Source organism: Hipposideros armiger, unplaced genomic scaffold (genome assembly GCF_001890085.2).
Source record: "Hipposideros armiger isolate ML-2016 unplaced genomic scaffold, ASM189008v1 scaffold_10, whole genome shotgun sequence".
NCBI lineage: Eukaryota > Metazoa > Chordata > Mammalia > Chiroptera > Hipposideridae > Hipposideros > Hipposideros armiger.
In genome coordinates, this window is record NW_017731360.1 from 703,500 (window position 1) to 713,576 (window position 10,077).

The 10,077-nt window shown below is 44.2% G+C and overlaps 1 protein-coding gene across 5 annotated transcripts in view; it reads left to right on the forward strand.

Moving 5' to 3' along the window:
- Positions 1 to 10,077, forward strand: part of RHBDL2 (rhomboid like 2) — a 50,145-nt gene that overhangs the window by 3,813 nt on the left and 36,255 nt on the right. The window contains exon 2 of one of the 5 annotated variants that reach the window (XM_019658097.1): positions 1,963 to 2,107. The exons of 3 other annotated variants lie outside the window; for them this stretch is intronic. The gene's annotated coding sequence lies outside the window, so the exon portion shown is untranslated. Of the gene's footprint in view, positions 1 to 1,962; positions 2,108 to 5,549; positions 5,626 to 10,077 lie in introns of those variants that run through there. One more of the 5 variants, XM_019658114.1, reaches the window with a different exon arrangement.

The following is a 10,077-nucleotide window of genomic DNA, read 5'->3' on the forward strand; positions in this document are numbered from 1 at the left end:
ATTTATTTTTTTTAAAAAACATACTTGTTTAATGCTAATTATGTGCCTCACACTGTTCAAAGGGCTTTACAGATTAATAAACTTGTTTAATACTCATATCTATACTCATGGTCTATAAAGCAGATACTTATCCACTTTTTACACATGAGGTTCCCAAGGTACCCAGAGATTTATTTAAGTTGTCCAAGGTCACAGCTATTAAGTGGCAAATCAGGATTTGATCTCTTGTACCTTTCCTCTATAATGTGTACTCTTAACCATTATGCTACTTACTCTACTTTAAACATAAGTGCTTTAGCTCTTTATCTATGTATTGTAAAATTAGAATTGGGACTTCAGCCAGTTGTCATGGGGATGAAAATGAATTCATTTATAGACATTTTTAGAAACGAAGGTGGATTTTCTTACAGACAGAAATATTCTGGTTTGGCTGATTGGTCTAACAGTGAGGACTGGCTTTGACAATTGAATTATATGGTAGATGATTTTGTGGATGAAAAAGCAGCCACATACTAAATCTGACCTGCTCAGGGGAAGCCAGCATGGCAGGCTCTACAAACTCAGAGACAGAAAGTAACCACATAGGATGGTCTAAACATAAAAATTCTTAACTAAAATGGGTCATGGCGGGGAGTCACATCCTAGGCCTGTAGCTTCCTTGACAAAGGTAAATTTTTACTTGAAGTGAGTCTGTCTATAGTCTTTTGGCATCTAAGATAACATACCTTTGAAATGTCAGAGTCATCTCCTTTTCCAGACCCCTTAGGGCACAGCCCACCACACCAGAGCCTGAGACCACAGAACCTCTCATTGTTATCTTGTTCCCAGAATACCATTTCTATGTGTGCTATAAATGTTAATTATTAACTATCCTGTACCCACCAATGTAAATGAAGTATGCATCTCTCTGTTTTGCTTTTTATCCAATCCCAGAGATCTCCCCACTTTGCTTTCTCCCGCCCCCTTAATCTACCACCAATGGATTTCATGTATCCCTTCTTAGGTCTCCTCCTTTGATTCTAATGTATAAAATAAGCTACAAAACTGACATTCTCTGGAGCATTTTCTTGATCCATTGAGATTTTGCTTCCTGTCAATTGTCGTCAGTTGGGCTCAAATAACTCATAAAAATTCTCTGTAGGTTTGGACATTTCTTACGTAGACAATTTCCATAAACTGAACAAGTTACATCTGTAGCTCCAAGGTTTGAATGAAAACATATCTAAAGCATGTCTCTAATAAAGACTGTGCCAGAAAATTCTGCCTTGGAACCTACTTTAACTTGATAAAAATAACTTTAGTTATTACCTTAAAAATGTGCCAGAGGGTCACAGCTTTTTAAAAATTCTTATGGGAACTTGAGAAAAAAATGTGAAGACTTCTGGTATATGGCATACATAAACACATTGGGTCATGTGCATCATGGTGGGGACAAGGATTCTGAGCAGGTGAGGTGAAGTGGCTTGTCCATAGGTAAGCGGGGGCAGAACTGGGGCAACAACCAGCATTTTCTGACTGCTGTAATTTCAGTGCTCTTTCTGTTTTACTCCATACTTCCTTCCTCCTTCCTTCTTCATATACTTGATGGTTTGTTAGGGAAGACTTCCAAGGAGGTGCTATTTGTTCTGAAGCAGTTAACCTTGTGTGTATGTACTGGGGTGTGTGTGTGAGGGATGAAGGAGAAAGGGTTAGGTAGAGGGAACAGCAAGTGCGGAGACCCTGAGGCAGGAGAGAGCGTGGTGTGTTCCTGGGACAGAAAGAAGGCCCTGCATTTGCAGCACAGAGATGTTGAGGGAGAGTGGTAGAATTCCACAAAGAAGCAGGAGCTAGGTCCTGCAGGACCTGATCAGCCATGGTAAGGAGCCTGTATTTATCTCGAAGATAATGGGAAGCCATTGAAGGATTTTAACCAGAGAGTTGTTATATTCTGATTTACGATTGTGTTTTGTTTTGTTTTGGAAGGGGCAGGAGTGGAAACAGATGGAGACTAATTGGGAGGCTATTTCACGTGAGACATCTGCATCTACTCTATGGAGAGATATGAAGATGAAGTGTTCATGGGAAGGCAAAATGCTGGGATGTCATTCTGTCTTCTAGTTCTGATGAGGTGTGTGGGTAGCGATTGCTATATAACAAGCCCCCGCAAAACGTAGTAACTTAAAACAACCACCATTTTATTTTGTCATGATTCTTTTCAGTTTTTCTGCTCAGGTGTCAGCTGGGGTCAATCGCTTGGCTATACGGATGGTCCCTGACTTAACAATGGTTTGACTTAACAATTTTTTTACTTTATGATGGTGTGAAAGCGATATGCATTCAGTAGAAACTGTACTTCGAAGTTTGATCTTTTCCTGGGCTAGTCATAGGCAGTACAATGTTCTCTCGTGATCCTGGGCAGTGGCAAGTGAGATGATTTTGCCCAACTGTAGGCTAATGTAAGTGTTGTGAGCACATTTAAGGGAGGCTAGGCTAAGCTGTGATGTTCGGTAGGTTAAGTGTATTAAACGCATTTTCAACTTACAATATTTTCAACTTAAAATGAGTTTTTTAGGATGTAACCCTATCGTAAGTCAAGGAACATCTGTATTCAGTTGGTGGATGGGCTGGGCTGGAAGGCCCAAGAAGGTTTCACTCATAGGTCTGGCAGCCTGTTGCTCTTCTACATGGTCTCTCTCTCCATGGGAGTGGCTTGGGCTTCCTCATAGCATGGCCACCTCAGGGTAGTCAACCTTCTTATGTGGTGTTAGGCTTCACAAAGGGAGGAGCATTCCAAGAGGAACAAAAGTGGGGGCTGCAGATCTCTCAAGGCCTGGCCTTGGGAGGTGCCCAGCACTAGTTCTGCCGTGTACCATTGGTCAAAACCAGTCACAGGGCTGCCCTCGATGCAAAGAGAGGAGGAACAAACCCTACGTCTTAGCGGGAGGAATGGCAGATAATATGCTTGTCTTTCATCTACCACACTAGGCTTCTGGGAACTGAATAGCCATAACCACTCTGATGATGCTGACCCACTTTTAAATCTAAATCACAGTATACTGTGTTGGCACAATTTGTAGGTCTTTATTCCTTACTGGGTAGGGAGGACCTGGGAAACAGGAGGTGGTTGTTTTTATGTTTTTTTCTCTGTGTTCCCAGAGCTTAACATAATATGAGGCATTCAGGGAATGCCTGTCCAATGAATGCACACATCGAGTAAGAATTCATTGGTTATCAAACTGTGATGTACGTAAGAATTCCCTGGGGAGCTGATAAAAATACAGCAGATTCCCGGGCAAGGCTCCAGACTGGACCCTGTGAATCCAAATCTCCAGGGTAGGAGTTTTTAGTCTTGCCTGCACATCAAAAAATACCAGTACTCAGGCCTTAGCTCCGGAGGCTCTAATTCCATTGATCTGGGGTGAGCTCAGACATCAATGCTTTTTTACACTCTCCTCAGACAATTCTCATGTGTAGCCAGGGTTAAGAACCACTGCCCTAAGATTAGAACCAGCTGTCTTCACCTGAGGATGTTCCCAGATGATTCTGATGTAGGTGGTCTACGATAGATTGACTAATTATCCTCTCAATGTGCCCAGGGCTGTCCTGATGTTAGCACCCCAAGTCTCCCATCCCAAGAAATCCCTTGTCCCATGCAAACTGGCACAGTTGGTCACTATCAATGGACTAGTATTTAAGAAACATTGTAGATGAAGCAGTGAAAGTCTTTTTGAAAAATACCTACACATTCTTCATGAAAGCAATTATTCTGCCTCCTTACTTAAAGGGACTGATGTAGCGTCATAATGCTGTCAAAACAGAGTCAACTCCTTGAATGATGGAGGATGGCTCAGGGTCAGGATTTTCCTTCAGCCCCATGCTATGGTGTCCTAGGTGTCTTAACCTAGTTAAATAGTGTGTCCACCGTTGGAAATTCTTTTTTTTTTTTTAAAGATTTTATTGGGGAATTGGGGGAGGGAACAGCATTGGGGAATCAGGGTAGGGGAACAGACAAGTTGCTGTCCTTTTGTTCTTCAGTCTAGTTGTGGAGGACGTTGCTTCACTGGCCCATGTTGGCACCATCATTGCGCTCTTCCCGGGCGAGGCAGATCAGTCACCGGCTTCTGGACGGCTGCTCACAGCGGCTGCTGGCCGCTCACGCTGGCTGCTGGCTACACATGGTAGCCCATGGCAACCCACTGCCACAGGGGCTGCAGCCTACGCCGTCACCGGCGACTCACGGCAGCCCAGCTCCAGGTTGAGCTGTTGTTCAGCATCTTAGCTGTGGAGGGCAGTGTCACTGGCCCTCATATGTGGGATCTGAACTGGGGCCCTCTGGCGTCCCAAGCCAGCTCTTAACCAACGCGCCACTCGGCCGGCCCTGGAAATTCTCCTAGACTGTATTCTTCAGTGTACATGACGCAGCTTTGAAAGCCTGACCACAATCAACAAGGGTGATGTGTTGAGGACAGAGAGAAACAGGATGAAGCTCTTGTGTCTCTACACCAACCAGTGTGTATTATTATTACTGTGTCTCATATTATAATAGGGTACTAAACTATATGTTATATTTCAAGTAGTTCTGTGGGGAGGCAGTGTGGTGTAGTAGAGAGCCTAGGATCTGGCCTCAGAAAAATGGGTTGGCACCCCAGTTTCGCTGTGGCTAGGCATGTGATGATGGGTGCCTTCTTTACCCTTAGTTGTTCATCTGAAGAATGAGAATAATAATGACTCTGTCTTCACAGCTGAGGGTCTATTGAAACGATCTAAGTGAGAGTGGTTCTGTGGACCGGGAAGGGGAATTATGGTGATTGTCTTAGAAGGGGAGAGACACAAAGAAATTATTGTGCTGAGTGGCCTTGCACAAGACCAAGGCCCTGGTCCCCCAACCCGGAACTCCAGCTACAGTTGTGGGGTTCCAAGGAAGAAGATTTGAATGCGAAGTGGGCATGCAGACACCTCAGGAAGCACAGTGTCCCTACCTGAGTTGCCCTCACAATTGAGGGTAAGTGTGTTTTGCTTCAGGAAGAAGGAAAACTTTTGGAAAAGAGGGTTTGTAAAGGCATTTTTTGTTTTTAGATTTTTTGCCTATTTATTCCAAGTGTATCCTCAGAGATGTAGTAAAAAGAAACAACCACAGCCACAAACCCATAATATTGAAAAGCTGGTTCTTAATTTCTGTAGCTAAAAAAGCACTCTTTCAGGCTATAACCACAGAGATTGCTGCAGGCCTCTGGAACTGGGCATAATGATGGTTTACAGTGTGATGAAGGAGGCTGTTAATCTTTGTGCCCCAGAAGCCCAATCTGTGGCTTCTCCAAGTACCCAGGTTGCCTAGCAACACCACCAAAAGCCTCCCCACCAGGCCCAGCTGGGCAGCAATTGGGTACACCCAGCACAGCCTGCTGCCCAGCCTCCCGGGTTCTCTGGCCACATCAAGGCTGCACTCAGCCTCAGCAGGGGCCTGGCACGGATGAATGGGTGTGGCCAGCTGTTTAAAAAAAACAATTCAGATATTTAGAACCTACTTGTTTGATTGCAGCCAGGAAAACAGCGCAAGCTAATGATCTAAAGTCTCTTTTGCCAAAGAGGAGTTTTCTAAGGTGGTGGCCTTGCCAGTGCTCTCCTGGGTGAGGCGAAGAAGGGAAGGTGAGCCTGATTTAGTCCCTTGGGTTCTCCGAGAGGCAAATCCTTTCTTTTCCTGGATGCCTGTCTCTCCATTGAATCCCTGTGGCAGCAGTGGGAGTGGTGGGGATTCCCAGCCCCATCCTCAGGGCTGCTGATCTACCAATTCTTCTACAGCTCTCATTTGGGAACTTCTAGGGACTAGTCTGGGTCAGTTTGGGGAACTGGAGAAAGAGGGAGATTAAGGGTAGAGGGAAGAATGGGATGGAAATAATCGAAACAAAGATGTACATTTCTTTAATAGTTGATGTATAAAAATCATAAGGCAGAGGAATTCATGGGGTCTTTGGAGTCAGATGTCCTGGGCTCATCTACCAGCCCTCCCTTCCCTGGCTCTATGACTCTGATCAAGTTCCCTGGAAGCCTGAGTTTCTTTATCCATAAAATAGGGACATTATCATCCTACCTTAACAAGGTTGTTGTGAAAATTAATGAAGAGAATGCTCATAAAGTATTTAGCATGGAACCTGGAACGCAGTGCTCACACTTATGGCAACTCTTATTCTTTCATTTGATTCTTACAATAATTTTGCAAGATCCTGAAGTGAGAGAGGAGCTCTGTTTTATAGCTGAGGAAACTGAGGCTCAGTGAAATTAAGTGTGGATGCTGAGGAGCGCTCAGGTCTTTACAGCGCCAAGCAGGCCACAATCCCTTTTGTAGCCATTACAGCATGGTGGCCCTGCAGGTCTCCTCTGACAGATTGATGATCGCAGAATGATCATGGAGTAGGAGCGGAGGTGAGGTGTGTGTGCGGAGGACAAAGATGGTGGGAGGTGCTTTTCAACATACAGTGAGAGACATACGAGCTAACGTGGTGTGGACAAAATCCCCCCTTCCCCCCTCCTCCTTTTTCTCTCCTTCCTTGTTTCCAGTATTGTTTTACGTAAACTTTTTATTTTGGAATAATTTTAGATTTACAGAAAAGTTGCAGAGAGTTTCTGTTTACCGTTTTACCGTTTACTCAGATACAAATGTTTTCTGAATATCTCCTGTGTGCCAGGAACTTTTTGGGAGCACAGCAATAAAACTGTCTCTGTCTTCCATTAGAAGATCAGAGTATGTGGGGTGGAGTGGACCTTGGAGGTCCTAAGTTTGTGGTTCTCACAGGTACTGCTACCTCCACTTCGTTGGTATACTTGTCAGCAAGCGACTAAATGTATTAAATTAGTTTCTTCAGGAGTGGGGATGAGAAATCTGTATGAAAACAAATGCCTGAGGGGATTCTAAGGCATCGTCAGTTTGGGGAACTACTGGTCTTGTGCTGACTGTTCCCTGTGCAGGTGAGAGAACTGCTCAGAGCTGGGAAGGGACCTGCTCCAGGTCACACAGCCAGGAAAGTGGCAGAGTCTAGACCCGAAAACAGGTCTCCCGGTTCTGTGCGCTCCTTACAATATGTCTCCCAAATACAGAACAAGAAATGAGTTTAATTTGCCACAGGAAGACCCCAGATAGTTTCGAAGAGTTTCCTGGTTATCTAGGTGTATTAGCTAGGTTCTTGATTGCAAGGGACAGAGACTGATACTAGCTGATTACGCCAGTAAATGAACTTTATTGAAAGCACATTGGATCATGAAAAAAAACACAACTATTTCTCTATTCCTACTCACACTTCTGACATGAAATGTGTGAGTTTTGCACACCAAGCAATTCTGACACTAACGACCCCACAGATTTAGGGCTCAGTCCCACAAGACTGCTCCCCACTTCAGGTGCCAATTTCAAGTCTGGGATTCCAGTACTTCTGACTGACCAGCTATAAATTAGAGGTTTCTATTAACTTCCCTTTGGGTTCAATAATTTGTTAATGCAGCTCACAGAACTCAGAAGAGGGCTTTACTTTCTATTACCAGTTTATTATAAAGGATACAACTCAGGGACAGCCAAATGGAAGAGACAAGAAATGTGGCACTTCCATGATCCCTGTGGGTGCATAACCCTCCCAGCACCTTCATATATTCACCACTATGGAAGCTCTCCAAATCCTTTTGTTTAGGGTTTTCATGGAGGTTCCATTACACAGGCATGATTGATTAAATTATTGACCATTGGTGATTAAAGTCAATCTTTAGCCCTTCTCCCTGATCCAGAAGTGTGGGCTAAAAGTTCCAACCCTTTCATTACCTGGTTTATTTCCTCTGGCAACCAGCCCCCATCCTCCAAGAGCCACTTTGTTAGCATAAACTCAGGTGTGGTTGAAAGGGGCTTATTATAAAAAACAAAAGATGCTCCTCTCACCCTTATCACTCAGAAATTCCAAGGATTTTGGGAGCTCTGTGCCAGGAACTGGGGATGAAGGCCAAATATATATTTCTTAGTATATCATAATGTCACAGGTAGATTACAAAATCACTAGAAGGCTGCAGAAACAAGGTTTGGGAAATAAAACAGAAACGTAAGGAGACCAGGCACCTGGGACTATACAAAATCACATCATAGGGCCAGGTAGGCGAAGACAGCCTCATGGTTGCTGCTGTATGCTCATTGCTGCAGCCTTCAACAAGGATACATCTGGCACTGGATGCTGGGTGCTACACTGACCCCAGTGGCAAGGCTGGGCCCTGGGGACTGTTGCTACTATTTTACACTGCACTGCTGTAAAGAATTTTCCCCATCCCCAGCTGCAGCCTCAACAATCCTAAGCAAATGCAGCTGATGGGTCAAGCTGAGGTCACGTACCTGAGCCTTAGCTACCTAGGGACCTGGAACAGTGAGTATTGGACATTTTCAGCTTCTGTAGTAGGAGGTGGTCCCTGCTGCCTGCCAAGATTCACGAGATGAGGAATTCTCCAAGAAAACTGAGAAATGATCACTGCATGTATTAGCAAAGGAATACACTGTTAGTCCTTGACAGTTGCAGATCCAAACTTATAGTTTTTGTATTTCATTAGCTACTCTCAAAAGCCCGTTGTAAATGAATGTGACTTGAAAGACTGGTTTTACCTGTGCCAGTCAGGTACCAGTTAGTGAGCCTGGCCTCCTGTTCCACCTTGTCATCTCACGTGACTTCACTGTTTATTCTCTACCAGTGATAGCCTTCGCGTAACCTGCATGCTGTGACTAACATCTTTGTTTCTTGTTGGAGGAGTAGAAACGACTCATAAAAATAAATCACTTGATAGTGCCAGTGATACAAATGAAAAGAAAGTGAAGAGGCCTGAGAAAGTTACTTTTTTTTTTTTTGCCACAAAGAGTAGTTATGGATAAATTAGCATGGAATATCAGGTTAAGTGGTGTCTGAATAGATCCACCCTGTGGGTTGTATTGATACAAAGATAAGTGCTTGAGGAAGTAGTTTTAAGTGCATGCTTCAAGCCATGCAGAAACTGCACTTGGAGAGACATTAAACTTTACTAAAAGATGAAAAGAGGACAACTAACTAATCAAGTTTTCTTTTTCTTCTCGGGTGCAAAGCGCTGAACATGTTTAATACTCCTCACACAACAAATTATATAAATAACTTTACTTCTGCACTTAAGAATCATTTAGGGCCTGAAATGGAATCACTTAACACTTTTGGGCTATAATTTATAGCATACTTTTTTCTTTTTTTTTAAGATTTTATTGGGGGAATTGGGGATGAGGAACAGTATTGGGGATTTGGGGAAGGGGAACAGCCAAGTTGTTGCCCTTCAATCTTAGTTGTAGAGGGCGCAGCTAGCTCAGCTCCAAGTCCAGTCACCATCCAGCCGCCCATCAGCAGCTCGCGGCCACTCAGCTCAAGGTGCTGTGTTCAATCTTAGTTTCAGGTGGGCGTAGACACCATCCCATGTGGGAGTCGAACTGGCAACCTTGTTGTCAGGAGCAGTGCTCTCACCAGCTGAGCCATCCTGCGACCTGTTGGCAGCTCAGTGGCAGCTCAGCTTGGGCATAGCTCACTGGCCCATGTGGGAATCGAACTGGCTACCCTGTTGCTCAGAGCTCGCACGCTTAACCAACTGTGCCACTCAGCCAGCCCTATAGCGTACTTTTGGGAGACACTATCTGGTATATAGAGGATGGGGATAACTGAGAAGTCTTTGGGAAAATCCCTTGCCGATGTCAAGGGTCTCCTGTGCAAATTTCCTAATGGAAATTTATATTTCTACACTTTTTTTTTTTTTAAAGGCAGACAACTATTTTGGGTAAATGAGCACAGCCCTGCCCTTCCCAATCCTTGGTCAACACACAGGCCCTGTGATTCATAACACAAGCAGTGCTACCAGATGAAATCAGGAAATAGGGAAGTTTGTTCCCCTTTTGCTCTTCTGAAGAATACTTGCCAGCCATGAAGGGGAGGTCTTTGGTTCTTGGTGTGCAGTGGGAATATCTCCACTTTTAACCAGAAGTCTATGAGTCTTTTCTATTCCTCCAACATTCTAACAATCTAGTCCAGCTGTTCCCTACTGGTAGGATGTGAACATTTCTCTCTCTTCTCT